The following is a 17916-nucleotide window of genomic DNA, read 5'->3' as shown; positions in this document are numbered from 1 at the left end:
CGAGAACAAGGCAGGCCCACGGACCAGCAGGTGGTCTGTATGGGCGGCATCTGTCATAGATGGGTGCCTGAGGGGATGTTTTAGCCAGTTTGGGCTGCAGAACAATATCATAGACTCGGTGGCTTATAAACAATAGGACTTTATTTCTCACAGTTCTGGAGGCTGGGAAGTGCAAGATCAAGGTGCTGGCAGGTGGTGTCTGGTGTGGCACTATTTCTTGGCCTCCAGATGGCCATCTTGTCCTCATAGCCTCACAGGGCAGAGACAGAGCAAGCTCTCCCGTCCCTTTATATAAGGACAAGAATCCCATCATGAAGGGTCTGCCCTCCTGACTAGTCACCTCTCAGAGGCCACATTTCCTAAGACCGTCACAATGGGGGTTAGGATTTCAGCATTTGGCTTTGGGGTGGGGGAGTGGTACACAAACATTCAGTCCATAACAGGGGGACTACTAGGGTGAGGCAGGGCCGTGGGCAGAGCGCAGGCCTGGGGCATGTGGGCTGGGTAAGGCAGCCTTTGGAGGTTTCCACTATGGGAGTGAGAAGGGCTGGAACGTGGGAAGAATAGGGTGGAGGATGGCTTGGCTGGGACACGCCCAGAGGCGGGGAGATCAGGCAGGGGACTCTGCAGGGACGTGGTGGTGGCCTGAGTCCTGGTCCAGATGCTGCTATCCAGAGAACACTGGAGCCAGAAGGGACCTTGACAGTCATTCAATTCATGCTTCCATCTCACAGGTGGAGGAATCAAGGCCCCATGAGGCCTGGGACCTGGCATTTTCACGAAGGCCACCCCTGGGAAGGCTTCTTCCCCAGCCACTTAGCTGGCCCTCTCCCCAACCTCTTTCTGCCTGCTCAGTGAGAGAAATCAATGACACATGTCTCTTCCTCTTGTTCTGGGCCACGCTGCCTCTACTGCAGGGTGATGTTGTGGGGCCTTGAGCTTGGGGCTCCCCAGAGGGCAAGAGCCTGAGACAGCCGGTCAATAAAGGGTGAGTGGTTGACAGGATTGGCAGATCCTGGACTCAGCCCTTCACTGGGCAAATGTCAGGCCCAGTGGCTGGGCAGCTTGGGGGCATTTCCACCTGAATGCGGGGACAAGGCCACCGGCCAGTGGCATCAGACTGGCAAGGCGAGGAGGTGGCCTTTTGTAATGGAGTCACCTGTGTCCAGACAGCTGCCCTCCCCTTGGGCCATGGGAGGACAAAGGAGTGAGCCAGAGGGAACCAGAGTCGAATGCCACATTGACTTCAGAGTGCTCTCCTGGTGGCTGGCGGGGCGGGGTGGGGTAGTGTGAGAGTGAAGCCAGCGGCCTGCAAGGTTTGTCCTCTGCCTAGTTCACTTGGCCTGGAGCCTGAACTGGGAGGGAGGATTCCAGTCCGGCTGTATGACTTACTCGCTGTGAGCCCTTGGAGAAAAGGGATTCATCGTCTGGACCTCAAGTTTCTCATCTGTGAAATGGAATTGTCTCCATGGCTGAGCTGCCTTACATTGCCCCTGGGTCATGTTTATGTTCTTAGGGGTCCAGCCTCCCTGCCTGGGGTTCCCTGGTCTCTGCCTGGCTACTCCCTGGGCTGGGGCTGATGGCCTCTCAGGCAGACACCCTGATCATCATCATAGCCTGCCGGTGAGTGGCCTGAGCTAGCCTGTCAGTAGAGAAGGGTGGGATCCACTTCCTTCCACTCTGATCTCTTCTCCACAGCCCCCAGTTATTCCTGGAATTAGACAAAGCCCTGAAAAAATGCGAAGTAGGGAACGTGTAAGTATGATAGCTGCAACTAGCACCTCCTGGCTCATCCCTCCACCTTCCCGAGATACACCGAAGTTATCAATAATGCTGAAGGCTAGAAATAAGCCAGAAGCAAGGGGAGATGTTTAACTAATTGAAGCCCAAAGAAACAAGTGAAACAGAACAACACCAAAGCCACTGTTTGCCCTGCCTTCCGTCTGGGGAAAGGAGGAAAGCCGTGTTCCTACTGTGTGAGGGCTGCATTCTCCTTGGCCTCCTTCATCCATATCTCTTACCATGTGGTGACAGCTGTCCTCTGAGATTCAACTCAAGTTGCTGTGAGCACGCTATCCTGCCTCCCTGAGGGGGTTCAGTGACCTCCATGGGCATGTATGTGTTCCAGGGAGCTCATGTTCTCATGGCCTCCTCCAGTCAGAGTCCCAGCTTCTTCTCCTTTTTTTTTTTTTTTTTTTTTTTTTTTTGAGACAGGGTCTTGCTCTTGTGCCCAGGCTGAAGTGCCATGGCACAATCATAGATCACTGCAGCCTCCACTTTCCAGGATCAAGCAATTCTCCCACCTCAGCCTCCCAAGTAGCTGGGACCAACCATGCCCAGGTTTTTTTTTTTTTTTTGTAGACAAGGGGTGTCACTATGTTGCCCAGGCTGTTCTCGAACTCCTGGACTCTGATTTCTTCTGTGGGCCCAGCTCTGTGCCAGCTCTGATCAGGAAATATGGGAAGAGGAGACCCAGGCCCATCCATGAAGATGAGATGGGGGGAGGAAGAGAAGCAGAGGAAAAATCCAGCCTCATTCTTGGGAGGCTGACTTACCCACAGTCAGGGAAGAGCCTAGGCTGGGTGTGAGCTGGAGGCTGTGAGATTGTGCAGGAGGGATGGGAGGTCACAGGGGCTGGAACCCGAGGCAAAGGATCCCAGGGGAATCAAAGGATGGAAACGATTGGGTGGTGGAGAAAAGGGAAAGAAACTCATTCCCATTGCTTTACGCTCTGGGAAGGCCATCACAATGCTATTCTTAGAAGGAAGCATATTTAATGGGAAAGTTAAATCCCACATCCATCTAAACTTTTGACTTCTGCATTTCCAAATACAGGGCTTGGTGAGTTACCTGAAACTGTAATAATAACAGCTAATGCATACATAGCCTTGGTCCCCGGTAGGCATGATTCTAATCCTTTCAGATATACCCTATAAATGTATATAATCCCTATATAAAACCATATTGTTATCTGTGTTTTAATGATGAAGAAACTGAAGCACAGAGAGCTGAGGTCATGGGCCCAAGGTCACAGCGCTAATAATAAGCAGTGGATCTAGGAGTTGACCCAGCAGTCTGGGTCAGGAGTCCATGCTCTTAACTATCGTGCTATGGTGCCCTTCTGTGGGAAGGGCCACGCGGTGCCTGCAGGTCCTTAGAAATACCTCTCTTGTTTTCCCAGGGCTTGCTATGAAATGAGAGTATCACTCTCCCATCCCCCGCCCCTAGTCCTCCTGCCGAATTTCAGAACCCATTTAGCCATCAACCACCCGCCCCTCCGCTGCTCTTACCGGGAGGCTGTTTGTGAAGGCAGAATTGGAATTTTTGAGTAAAATTTTCTTTCTCTTTCTTTAAGAAACATAGTTCTCTCAAACTGAGCACCAGAGCTATTGATTCAGCAATAATAGAAAGTATTTGTGCGGAGAACCATGCCTCCTTGCACAATTTGCTAATGTTCTCGTTGGCAGGTATATAGAATAGTGACAAAGGAAATTCAAGTTATCCTGAATTTCCCCCAGCTTCTCAGGAAGAAGGGGAAATTAGTTTTGAACATGGCATAAATACCATCACAGGTGTCCCCAAATATTGATTCTTTGCAGTGTCTTTTATTATATGCACATAGTAGGAGCTCAATAGGAATTGACTAAAGCCAGATTGCCTGGTGAGAATTCTGTCTGCTGTGCTCTAGCTGTGTGACCTTGGGCGAGTGACTTCCGTTCTCTGGGTCACAATTCCCTTTGTAAAGTGGAGCTGACAATAGTACCTTTCATGGTACCTACCTCTTTGGATCATGGGGAACTACATGTATGAATCTAGGCCCAGTGGTTAAATCAGCACCTGGCCCATCGTACACCCTCAGTCAAAGACTAGCTGCTACTGTGACAGGCTTCAATGGAAAACTGAGTGCAAAATATGGCTTGGACGGAAGAGGTCACCCTGGCCACCCTGCTCCTGATGATTGGCACCAGAATGGACTTTGATCTTTTACAGATATTTGCACTGTTGATGAAAATCTAGCAAGAGTTGGCAAATTAATACTGTATACAAAAATAGAGAATTTTGCAGTAACTTTAGAGAACGTCTAGCTTAATTCCCCTCATTTTAGATGTGCAAAGTGAGGCCCAGAGAGGGGAAGGGCTTGCTCAGGCTTCTACAGTTGGTCCCTGTCAGAGCTGGGACTTAAGTCCCTCTAGGGAAGAGGCTACGCTGCTTCTCCAGGTTCATTTCTTTATCCATGGCTGTGACCAAATAAAAGGTTCAAAGGTCAGAGAATCAACATACTGCCTTTGGGAAAAGAAATCACAGCTCAAGTTGGCACGTTTGGCGCTGAGGTACCAGCATACACTGCTAGGGAAGGACAGCAGCCATCAGTTTAATAACCGGACCTCTAAGCCATGTGACTAGTTAACCAGGGAATTCTTTTTTTTTTTTAAATTATTATTTTTTGAGATGGAATTTCACTCTCATTGCCCAGGCTAGAGTGCAATGGCACAATCTCGGCTCACCGCAACCTCTGCCTCCCGGGTTCAAGTGATTTTCCTGCCTCAGCCTCCTGAGTGGGCCTACAGGCATGCGCCACCACGCCTGGCTGATTTTGTATTTTTAGTAGAGATGGGGTTTCTCCATGTTAGTCAGGATGGTCTTAATCTCCTGAGTTCGTGATCCGCCTGCCTCAGCCTCCCAAAGTGCTGGGATTACAGGCATGAGCCACCACACCCAGCCAACCAGGGGATTCTTTCTGAGAAGTTCTCACCATGATTTTCATCCTGGTCATTGATGACTGATCCCATGGATAACATGTGTTTCTAATCATTAGAACCATGGTGATGACATTGCAGGAACCAGAGATGCTTTTCTACCCAGTTCTCAGGGAGGATGTGTGACACCCTGAGAAATATTATTTGTGTCTTAGCTAGTTAGTGGTAGATTTAAAACCAGAACCCAGAACTGCTAACTTCCCAACTAGGAATCTAACTACAACAAAAGAGTACCTCTCTAAGCAAGCCCTCTGCCAGTGATTTTCTGCATTGCAGTGTTTTTATTTTTTATTTTTTGAGATAGAATCTTGCTTGTCACTCAGGTTGGAGTGCAGTGATGCGATCTTGGCTCACTGCAACCTCCGCCTCACAGGTTCAGGCGATTCTCATGCTTCAGGCACCCAAATAGCTGGGACTAGAGGCATGAACCACCATGCCTGACTAATTTTTATATTTTTAGTGGAGACGGGGTTTTACCATGTTGGCCAGGCTCGTCTTGAACTCCTGGCCTCAAGTGATCCACCTACCTCAGCCTTCCAAAATGCTGGGATTACAGGCGTGAGCTACTGTGCCTGGCCAGTGTTTTTTAAAATATTTCAGAAAATCCCCCAACTCTGGCCCTTATAAAGACAAACCCCATAGACACAGGGAAGAGGATTTGATGCCCATCTAGATTTGAGGCTGTAGATATATATAGAGAGGCAAGAGATTACTCCCCTGGAGAAAGCTAGGTTAAGCTGTTGGTCATCTTTGACTTGTGACTGGTTCTGAGATTACAGAAGGTCTAACCTAGGACTACTCAAAAGAGGGTGCTCCTAGATGCTGCCAACTTGTGAAATTTTGGCCACTAGACTTCAAGAAGTACAGAAATTGAGAGTAAGTGTTTAGAAACTTTTATGGCAAGTGATAGAGTAGTTTTGTCCTTGCTGAATCTAATAAGTACAAAGTGAACATACATTTTGTAGATCTTTATGGTTTGTTTCATTTTTTTCTGAAGATCTGTTTTTGTTGTATTTTTCAGAAATATTCATCCACCATTGATTGACAATAATGAAAGAAAATTCTGGCCCTCACCTTAGGTGAGGTTTGAGAAGCTCTGCTGTCTAGGTCTCTTCTCCAGAGATTCTGAGGCAGTTGGTCAAGGATGCAGGCTGAGCACCTGCTGGGGTCAGGGCTATCCAGGTGATTCCACTGTGCAGCCAGGATTGAGAAACTCTGCTATCCCAGATCAGCAGCAGCGGCATCACCCGGGAACATGCTAGAAATGCAAACTCTAGGGCCCACCTCAGAGTCACTGAATCAGAAGTTCTGGGGGTGGGGGAGCAGCAATCTGTTTTAAAAGTCCTCAAGTTTATTCTAATGCAAGCTGGCATTTGAGAACTATTGCCCTGGACTAAGTTCCTGTCTCCCAGCATTGCTGTGGGTCTGGCCTGACAGGCGGAGATGTGTACATACTGATCCAGTGAACATCTGGAACTGAAGCACAAACATGCCCTCCAGCCTCCCAGAACCTTTCTCCTCCATATACAAGTGTACCACCCAAGATTCAGCATGAAGAGCAGGGCGGAAATCTCTTTATATCCCTGAAGAAGATCTCTTTCTTCTTTCTTCTCTCTGACGAGAAATCCAGCATTACCTACTTTTTACTTATTCATAACTCACTCATTCATTTACTGAATCATTTGTTGAACCAAAGATTTTTGAGTTCTCTCTGCATGCAGGTGTGATGTGGGTCTGGGATACAGAGTTGAAGGAAAGATGTAGGTAGAAAGGATAGGTGCAAGGAGTAAGGGGATTTGCTTGGCATCTGACTAGTCCTGGTTCTGGCCCTGCTTCCTATCAGTAAGTCACGGCCCTGTTCTTATCTATAAAATGGGTGAAGTTTGGACTAGATGAACCCTTAGGGTCCTTCCATCTGTAGTGACCTGGGCTTCCAAAGGAGGGCTAGTGGCTGAGGCACAGCACTAGGCCCATAGCAAGTAGGCACATAGCAAGTTCTCAATCATCATTGGAGGAGTCAATGGACGGACAGGTGCCAAAATGGTTGGATGTTATGAGGACAAGCATAAAGTATTTCTGGGAGGAGAATAAGTCGTGTGTGTGTGTGCTCCTGAGCCGTGAGCAATGGTGACCCATCAAGTCCTGCATCCCTGCTGTCCTGGGTCCTGGCTGCCTAGCTTCACAGGCAGAGCAAGTAGGACATCCCGGCAACCCAAGCAATCAGAGCATGGGGGCAGCTAGGGGCAGGGCAAACTCTCCAAGTTTGCCCAGTCCCATTTCCTGTCTGAGCCAGAGGCTCCCTATGCAGCTCCCCAGCAGCAGAGCACCCTGCTTAGGCTTGTACAGGTCCTCCTCATCAGCTACTCAGGTCCCACCAGCATTTTGTTGGGGGGATGGTTCTCCAGGCTGCCTTCCCTAACTGTGCCAGCCCTCAGTAATCTCCCAGCCCTGTGCTCTGATAGCTCCCGAAGTCTTGCTCTCCAGCCCTTGCTCTCTCCCTAGCCTGGACTCTTCTCAGCTGCCCCCACTATCTTGAAAGCTCCATGTACATTCATAAATACTTACTTCAAGAATTATTTTTAATAACATAAGAAATACATAAATACATTATCATTATTAAAAAATAGAAGTAAGACAAATGTCCCCCTTGGCCCTCCGAATACCATCTGCCTCCCCTGAGAAGACTTCTTATCAGTTTCCTGAGTTTCTTTCCACACTTAAAATTTTGCATTTATGTTTGAATTTTTGTATTTCCATTTTTTGTGAGGGTGTTTACACAAATAGTATACTGTATGGATGCTCTTTTCACTCCGCAATGTGTCTTAGAGACTTTTCCAAGCCAGTAGTTTTGTGCTATATATCACATGTGTGTCATCTATATGTTACCTATGTTATGGCATAAATATGGCATGAAATACCATTTATGTTAATGGCTGCCTTTTGTACCAGAGCAAGGATACATGCCCTTATTAGTGGAGGTGTGGTACATTTTCAGTTTCACAGTGATGAACTCTGCTGCAGAGAACATTTTTCATGTGCCCCCTTGTGTAACATATGTAAATACTTCTCCAAGTTGTAAACTCAGAAGTGGAATTGCTGAATTGGAGGCTATGCACACTTTGTATTTCCATAATGCTGCTAAACTACCCTTCAAATTGCTTGCCTCCCAGCACCTGAGGCCCCCAATATGTCCCACCCCAGTCTATAACAACCCTCAATCTTCATTTTGCCAATCTGATAAGCAGGAAGGTGAATCTCATTCTTGCTTTAATTGGCATGTCTCTGCTTACTCCTGAGGTAGAGCATATTTTCATATTGGCCATTGGTAGAGGAACTGCTCGTGGAATAAATTAGGTGCTTAGTAAAGACACTGGTAAGGGAGGAGAAGAGTGGTGTGGCTCCGGGCAGGTTGTCTGTGAGGTTCCAGATCACTGACCTAGTCCAGGAGGGATGTTCATGGGACCAGGCTGGGGTGCAGGTGAGGAAGACATTTCTGACACATAGAATGACAGAATGGCACAGCCAGAGACCAGGCTGGGGCCCTCACCTCACCTCCTAACTGGATGTCCCTCACTATCAGAACTGTCACTGTCTGAACTCAGGAGCCCAATAGATGTGCATAGTGAGGATTATAGCATTTTTGACTACAACTTGCCTCAATTATTATTGCTGCATAACAAACTATCCCAAGATGTAGTGGTAAAAAAAAATAAGTTATTTGCTCATGTTTCTGCAATTTGAGGAGGGCTCAATGGCGGTAGCTCAGCTGTCAATGTATTACCTAATGTCAGGGGTTCAGCCTAGGTTGCTTGCTGCGCAGAAAGCCAATCACTGAGACACCAAGTATTGCCAGGAAAGAAAGGCTTTATTATGGGTGACATCCACCAGAAGATGGGAGACAAGTCTCAAGTCTGACTTTCTCGCTGACCAAAGTTAGGAGTTTGTAGAGCAGAGAAGGAAGAGGAGCTAGTGAACAGGCAACAGATGGTCAGATGAGAGGTCTGGCCTCTCGTCTGGATCAGGTGATCTGGAACGTATCAGTTTCTTGATCCTATGTGGGAGGCCTGATGGTCCATTTCCTGAGAAAGGAACTCATAAGACAAATGTAAGTTTCTCAAGCTTCAGTTCTATGGGAAAATTGGGCCACTTTCAAATGGACAGTTTCATGAGTTGTCTGCTGGGGTTGGAACATTCAAGAAGGGTTCTTCATTTACTTTCTGGAAACTGAGCTGGGATGGCTGGACCAGCCAGGGCCACCTCTCTCTATGTGGTCTCCCCAAGTGGTTTAGCTCAGGCTTCCTCACAGCATAGTGGTTTCAGGGAAGTGACACTTTTTACATGGCAGCTGGCTCCCCCAAGAGTGCAAAAGTGGAAGCTGCCGGGTCTTCTTGATACCTGGACCAGGAATGCCCAGAATGTCATTGATGCTTCATTCATTGCAAACCAGCAACAAGACGGGTGGAGGGGAAATAGTTTCCACCTCTTTAGCAGAGGAGTGGCAGGGGCCCTTTGTAAAAGAGCATGTGGGCCCTACCCCACATGGAAACACACTTGAAATCTTTTCTAAGCAAATTGAGAAAAAAGGGAGAATGCATTATAAGGACATGGGGTGTCTCAGATAACTCCGGGCTGGAAATGCAGCCGTGGATTGGGAAGAGCCATCAGTAACCCAGGCTGCACCTCCCTCGCCTCCCTGTGGGCACCCTGGTCTCCCTCAGTTGTCCTCCTCCTCTCCCTGTGAACCAGCTTTCTGTGCTTTTCCATGTTCATGGACTCTATAGGTTTCCCCAGAATAGCGCCCTAAGCCCCCCAGTTTTCAACTTTCTGAAAGTTTTTCTGAATCCCACTTCCAAATCCCAGATTGGCCCAGCCTGGTCCAGTTGTTCTAGATGAGGAAGGTGAGGCTGAGAGACTTTGAAGGTATTGCCCAGCACAGCTAAGCGCAAAGCTAGGTTCTGAATGTGGGTCCCCCATCTCACCCCAGAGTGAAGGCTCAATGCAGGCTGAGCACTCACAGGGCCCTGCCCTTCTTCTTCCTGCAGCCCTTGTCAAGCTCAGGTCTGTGGGGGCTGAGCAGAGCTGGGTCTGTCAGGCCAGGCCTCTGCCTTCTTGGCAGCCTCCTTTGTGCCCTGCTTGGAGGGGGCAGCATCCTGTCATGCGGAAGAGGTGGGTCCATTTCAAGTGTAACTCTTCTAGAGGAAGGGCTTCACTCACCCCAACTGAGTGCCTTCACTCTAGCTCCAGTGTGGGCTGGAGGTTCTGAGGCTCAGTGCAGAAAGGGGCAGGCAGGAAAGCTCACTTCTGCATCTGCTCAGTGCAGGCCATCCTTCTTGCTGCCACGCTGATGGAAAGGCTAGCTGCACCTCTCTGGGTCTGCCTGCCTGGCTGGGATGAGACTCTCCAGGGCTGCCTCTGACCTGGCACTCTCCCCTACAGTCTGTGCAAAAACCTAGCTCACGGCACTACAGTCACCTGTATCACTTTCTAAGCTTTCTCCCTGAAACAAGGGTTGGTCTGTTTTAAGGGACCCCTGTGCTGCCCTTCCTCTTTGCAGGGCCTTGGCTGATGTCAGCCATAGCCTGGAATGTCCCCCACCCCCAGCTCTACCTAAGGACATCCTCCTCACCCTCTAAGACTCAAGGAAAAGGCCACCTCCTTCATGATGCCTCTCTAGGTTTCTGAGAACTATTTCCACTTCCATTTGGATGTCTGCCTCCTTTCAACTTTGATTAGGGATTTTGGACATAGGCAGCAAGGCCTGGAATATCCTCACAATATATCATTTATTCATTCAACAGCTATTTATTGAATGCCTACTCTGCGCAGGCACTGCTCTAGCACTGGGAAACAGAAGAGATATAACTCACTGCCCTCATGGATCTGAGATTCTGCTATGGGAAGTTGGCAATAAACAAGATGACTAAGTTAAGTGCATGGTGAGTCACATCTTGGTAGGTGCCATGGGGGTAAAGTTAAGGCAGGAAGGGAGATTGGAGTGCCAGGGATAGGGCAGAATGGGCAATTTAAAAGGGGCGGGGGAAGACCTCACTGAGAAGGGGATATCAGAACAAAGACTTGAAGGAGGTGAGGGAGTGGGTCATGAGGCCCTCTGGAGGACGAGCCTGGTAGGGAGCAGCTGCCAAGAGCCTGAGCAGGAGCATGCCTGGCATGTTTGAAGCACAGTGTGGCAAGAGCAGAGAGGAAAAGAGGGAGGGAGATAGAAGGCTGGGCCAGACAAGACATGAGGCAAGGTCATGCAGGGCCCTGTGGGCCATTGTAAGGCCATTGATTCTAACACTGAAGGAAATTGGGCTACTGGGCAGTATCTCTGTTATCTTATTATTAATAATAAAGAAAAGGACACGGTAAGCAACCATGAAATTAATAGTAATTTATAATAATAATTAATATTATTTTTAGTTTTCTCTATCCACCAAGCACTGTGTTAAGCACTTAATATAAATAATCTAATTTAATTCTCACAACCATGCTGTGAGTTGGTACTCTCATTATTTCTGTTTTGCAAATGAAGAAATTGAGACTCAGGGAGGTTTAGCAACTTTCCCAAGGTAGAACAGCTAGGAAATCTTGGAATAGGAATTTGAATTCAGGCAGCCTGACTCCTGAAGCCACACCCTGGATCATCTCTTATGCTGCCTTGAATTAATGAATAGGGATTAATCAAATCCTTCCTAGCTGTCATACTGGGATGTTTAGTCCCAAGATGAGACAATGTGGTACATGCCATGACTGTATCAGAATCTTGTAGATGAGTGCCCATCTATTCATCCATCTGTAGGGAAAAGAAAGAGAGATCAGACTATTACTGTGTCTATGAAGAAAGGGAAGACATAAGAAACTCCATTTTGACCTGTACCCTGAACAATTGCTTTGCCCTGAGATGCTGTTAATCTGTAACTTTGCCCCAACCTCTTTGCCAATTTTTTCCCAGTCTTTTAGATCTAAAGTTCCCTGTTCTGGAAACCATGGGCATAATTGTTCTATTGTTTGAAATAGCGTAATTAGATTTCTGTAGAAGTTTTAACTCCCCCTCTTCCTAAGAGAATTTTAATGAAGCTGAGATAAGAGGCATATTTACTTTCAGTTTGCTCCATTGTTACCCTGGGTACCTCCGAGCACACAAGCTTACCGCAAGGCTGACCATAGACGTACTCAGGAATCTCTCATCGGCTGTCCTCAATGCTCACGTTCTTAGCGTACCTTCACCCTAGAGAAAAGCACCCATGTTGGGCGGCAGATGAAGGGGTGGCCTGCCCCTCCACACCTGTGGGTATATCTTGTCAGGTGGGATGAGAGACTGAGAAAAGAAATAAGACACAGAGACAAAGTGTAGAGAAACAACAGTGGGCCCAGGAGACCAGCACTCAGCATACCAAGGACCTGCACCAGCACCGGTCTCTGAGTTCCCTCAGTTTTTATTGATTATTATTTTCACTTATCTCAGCAAGAGGAATGCAGTAGGAAAGCAGGGTGATAATAGGGAGAAGGTCAGCAAGAAAACATGTGAGCAAAAGAATCTGTGTCATAATTAAGTTCAAGGGGAGGTACTATGCCTGGATGTGCACGTAGGCCAGATTTATGTTTCTCTCCACCCAAACATCTCAGTGGAGTAAAGAATAACAAAGCAGCATTGCTGCCAACATGTCTCGCCTCCCTCTGTAGGGTGGTTTTTCTCCTATCTCAGAATTGAACAAATGTATAATTGGGTTTTATACCAAGACATTCAGTTCCCAGGGGCAGGCAGGAGACAATGGCCTTCCTCTATCTTAACTGCAAGAGGCTTTCCTCTTTTACTAATCCGCCTCAGCACAGACCCTTTACGAGTGTCGGGCTGGGGGATGGTCAGGTCTTTCTCATCCCACAAGGCCATATTTCAGACTATCACATGGGGAGAAACCTTGGACAATACCCGGCTTTCCAGGGCAGAGGTCCCTGTGGCTTTCCGCAGTGCATTGTGCCACTGATTTATCGAGACTTGAGAATGGCGATGACTTTTACCAAGCATACTGCTTGTAAACATTTTGTTAACAAGTCACATCCTGCACAGCCGCAGATCCCTTAAACCTTGATTCCATGCAACATATGTTTTTGTGAGCTCAGGGTTGGGGCAAAGAGGTTGGGGCGAAGTTACAGATTAGTAGCATCTCAGGGCAAAGCAATTGTTCAAGGTACAGGTCAAAATAGAGTCTCTTATGTCTTCCCTTTCTTCATAGACAGAGTAACAGTCTGATCTCTCTTTCTTTTCCCTACATCATCCGTCCATCATCCATCCACCCATCCGTCCATCCGTTCATCCATCATCCATCCATCCATCATTCATCCATCCACCCATCCATCCATCCATCCATCCATCCATCCATCCATCCATTTACTCTTCCTTCCCTCCATTTCTCCCTCCCTCCCTCCCTCTCTGTATCTATTCATGCATAAACTCACCCAACTATTTAGCATTCATTGAGGTTTCCTATGTACTCAGACCATGCTGGACCAGGGGTCCTCATCTATTCCCTGTTGTTATTTTCTTATTCTGTAAAGGAGGGAAGAAGGAACTGAAGAGGAACTTCAGATTCCACCCCAGCTCTATCCTACCTAGCCCTGTGACCTCTCTGGGCCTCAGCCTCTCTGTCTTCAGGAGGGCTTCGTCTTGTAGTTGTCAGTCCACTCTGATGTTTCCTGGCTATGGGGCCTGCTCATTTGAGGCAGGGGAGCCCCACCTGCATGCTGTTTCTGCTACCTGGATGTGGGGTCTCGGGAGAACCCTGGCTGATATGTGCCTCAGCCTCCTTCTGGAGGCCAGGTGGGAGGTCTGCCCTTAGTGTGGGACACCATGAGCTTGCCCTTCCTTTTGTGAACTCAGTGCTGTAGGAACCAGGCCTGGTGTGGGAAGAAATTTCATTTCCACCCTCTACCTCCATCTCTGCCTGGATAGCTCAGCCCTGCCCAGAGCCTGTGTGGCTATGGAGCTGCTCACCTAGGCAGAGGTGAGACCTGGGAAGGAGTAGGGATGGCCTCCAGCCAAAGTGGAGGCCTGCTTACTGGGGACAGGATGATAGAGCCCACCTCACTGCCCTGCCCTGCTTTAAAGTCCTGCTCACATTTTACCTCCTTGGAGAAGTCTGATGTGAGACAGTTGGAAGGGTAAGGAAGGATTATGCGTGCATGCACACACACAGGCATGTATGTGTGTGTGCACACATACAGAGATATACAGACAGACGGGACACACACAAGCAAACACACCCACACTTCCTCGGGCAGGGCATACCTGCTCGCTCAGCCAGTGTCTCTGAATCAGGCCATGTTGTTTGTCTTTCCTTGTCCGTCCCTTCTGCTTGTCCCTCTTCTCTGGGCTGGTCTGGGTTCTGTCATCTCTCCTCTGCTCGAAAACAATCTCTTAGGCCTCTGGGCATCCATTGTGATAGGCAGAAGAATGGTTCCTGAAGAGGTCCACATCCTAATCCCAGAACCTGTGAACATTAGGTCACATGGCAAAGGGAAATTAAGGTTCACGTGCAATTAAGATTTCAGTCTTAGTCTGTGTGTACTGCTGTAACAAAATACCTGAGACTGGATAACTTGTAAAGGACAGACATTTATTTCTTACAGTTTTGGAGGTTGGAAGTCCAAGATCAAGGCATGGGCTGGTTCACTGTCTCTGCCAGAAGCCCAGTCTCTGCTTCTAAGATGGTGCCTTGTTGCTGTGTCCTCTGGAGGAGAATACACTGAGTGCTCCCATGGCAGAGAAGCAAAGGGCTTTAACTAGTTTCCTCCAGCCCTTTTACAAGGCATGAATCCATGACTGAATCACTGCCCAAAAGGCCCCATCTCCCTCTCCCAATATCACCACCATGGGGATTAAGCTTTAACACATGAATTTTTGGAGAAGACACATTTAAACCACAGCAGTTGCTAATCAGCTGACTTGAGATGGGGTGATTATCCTGGATTATCCAGATGAACCCATTGTAATCACAAGAATACTTACAAGTAGAAGAGGGGGCAGGAGAATGAGAAGCAGAGAGACGGCAGTGTGGGAAAGACTTGGGGCAGCGTTGCTGGCTTTGATGCAGGAAGGGGCCATGAGGCAAGGAATGCAAGCAGATTCTACCGGCTGGAAAAGCCAAGGAAGCAGTTTGTCCCCTAGAACCTCCAGAAGGATTGCAGCCCTGCTGACACCTTGATTTTAGCTCCATGAAACCCATTTTGGACATCTGACTTTTAGAGTGGTGAGAGAATACATTTGTGGGTTTAAGCCATTAAGTTCATGGTGATTTGTTACAGCAGCAATCAGAAATGAATACATTCATCCATTTAGCTGGTCTTTCTCTCACTTGACACTCTGACTTGTGTTACAGTTCCCTGTGACTGGCTGCAGGGACATTATTGTCCTGTTAGCTGACAACTTGCAAAACCATACACAATGGCTCTGACTGGCTGTGGGACCCTGGAAATGCCCCCTTTGCTTTCTTGTCCTCATCCCTCCATCTCTGCAGTTGGGGCTGGGTTAAGGCCCTTCCGCTTCAACATCCTGGGTCTTGGAGTTTTCTATAAACTAGGCATGAGTTCCACTAGTATGTTGGAGGAAGGGAACCGGGAGCCACCAGAGTGACAGGTCAGCCTGGGGTCTGCCTCTCCAGTCTCAAGTGTAGGACCAGCCTGTCTCACAACAACCTCATTCTTGGGGAAACATCACTCCAGGGTCAGAGGCCACCAGGGCTGTTTCTCTCCTGCCTCAAACAAACTTTCTTGAGGCTGGAAGACTGTCTGCTGGATGTGAGCCTGGATGGTGCTATCGTCTGAAAAGTGGGTAAACTTGAGGGCTTAATGCCATCATCAGAAATCCACCAGAAGACTGGAAAATGCTCTGGACAGTTTTCCCTTCTGTTGCCATCTACCTCCCTGAAGCAGAGGCTGAAGTAGCGGCCCACATCTCCCTGGGCCCTTCCCCTGTTGTGCTGTAAACATTTGCAACTCTTTTCCTAAAGACTTATCCTGACAGCCAGAGTCTCCCCCCCACAAGCATGTCAGGCCAAGGGCTGGAGATTTAAAGGTTTCTGGAGCAGCCTTCAATCTATGACTGGCAGGCCATGATGTATAACTACCCCCACTCCCTCGCCCCTCAGGTGGGATAACTGGAAGGCACGTGACCTACACTGGCCCTCAGCATTCCCTGGCAGGATGAAGCTCTACTTACTCAGAGGGACAACACTATTTATTGTGGGGATCTCCAAAATATAACCTTGGATCCTTGTTTCAGGATCTGCTTTTGGGGAATCCAAACCAGGATATCCACATTTCCTCACTACTTCCCCTTCCTCTAGTTTCTGCTCTACCACTTACTTGCTGCTGGGGAGCCCTGAGCCAGGGTCCTCTGTGGAATGGGGCTTCTGCTATCTATAGCTTGACTGCCTATATTGCCTTCCCTGGTGCCCACCACCCTAGGCGAAGCCCCAGTCTGGCATCAAGAGGTGGTTGCCTGCACTTCTTTGGAGCTGAGGGCAGGGGGCCCAGTCTCATGGCCATGATGGCATCAGAGGCCAGCATTCTCTGCTTGTGACCTGCTCAGCTTTGGGGGCCCAGACCTATCAGTCACTCACCTCTGAGGTAGTGAATGAGCTCATCTGCCCAGTTCAGCCTCCTGGGAAGGACAAGGGAAGCAGAGAGGAAGGAGAAAAGGGGTGCAGGTGGAAATAAACAGTCTGGCTTTAGTCCTAGGACCAGACAGGGCAGGGAGGGCTAAGACACTAAGAAGGGTCGAGGCCTGTGTGGCTTTGAACAGGAAGAATCTCACCCCTCCTAGAAGCCAGGGTCATCAACTATGGCCCTGATCCTCTTCTTTCTGTTTCAGAACATCATTTAAGCCCCTCTAGTTAGACCCATTGCCTTCATCTGAACCCATCTTTTCATCCTGCCTCATTCTCAATCTATTCTCAACTGGACTCTCCCCAGATACATTCCATATTTCCCACCTGTAGGCTTGGGGGCAGCCAGGAGTCCTAAGCTGAGGGAAGAGTGCATACAAAGGCCCAACAATGAGGACAAGCATGGTGAATCCAGAGACCACTGGGCTGCAGTGCTTGACCTGCTGCATTGAGAAGTTTGGAATTATAAAAGCAATGGGGAGCCATGGAAGACTTTATGGTGGGGGGAAGAGATGGGGCTCAGCTTCTTTTCCATCAACTTGGGTCAGATCCATCCTTTAGGGATGGTGGCAGGCTCAAATGCTCACAAGTAATTTGGAACTTTCCACATCTCTTGTCCTGGCCCCTAAATGCCAGTAGCACTCCATTGGCATTTTGATAATGGAAAATACCCCCCTGGAGAGGGCTGTGTCCTCCCAAGTTGAGGACTACTGATGGGGAACCTCACTGGTACCCTGGGCAGTGGCTGGATGCATGGAGAAGCAGTGAGGGCAGGGGCTGGAGGGGTGGGCAGGACCCAGAACCGGGGCCTGGGAACAAGAGAAGGGGCTACCTCCTGCCTACCCAGTGCCCCTGAGTCCCAGAACAAAAGCAGCAGCCTCATCAGCTCCCTTGGGGATGGGTTGGGCACAGGACTTTCCCTCTTCCCTTCAAGAGCTGCTCCCTCCACCCCCTGCTCCCCTCCCTCCCCTGCTGCTGCTACTGAGGGCTTAATACTGGGTATCGGAAGGCAAGTTCCAGCCGATAGGAGAGGAAAGATGGCGAGGACGCCCAAAGACACTTGAGAGGCTGGCAACAGTGGTGGTTGCCTTCGGGTGCCTAGCGATCCTTTCTGCCTTGTAAATTTTGTTGCATGTTCGTGTGTGACTTAAGTTTTATACTGTTAAAAAAAAAAAGTAATTTCAAATGTCAGAAGAGTTGCAAGAAATGTACAAGGAACTCCCATCTACCCTTCACTCAGATTCATCAATTGTTGCCATTTTGCCATCTTTGTGTTATCATCATTGCCCTGTGTATATGTATAAATATATACACTTAACAATATTCACAGCCCTGCATACACATATATGTACATTATGCCTTAAATACTTCCTACTTCCGTGTGCATTTCCTAAAAACAAGGACATTCTTTTACATAACCACAGTACAGTGATCACAATCAGGAACTAGAACCCTGACATAGTACTATTAGCTAAGCCACATGGGCTGTATTCAGA

The sequence above is a fragment of the Pongo pygmaeus genome, chromosome 6, assembly GCF_028885625.2.
Source record: "Pongo pygmaeus isolate AG05252 chromosome 6, NHGRI_mPonPyg2-v2.0_pri, whole genome shotgun sequence".
NCBI lineage: Eukaryota > Metazoa > Chordata > Mammalia > Primates > Hominidae > Pongo > Pongo pygmaeus.
The sequence above is the reverse complement of the archived record's forward strand: the minus strand, read 5'-3'. Positions refer to the sequence as shown.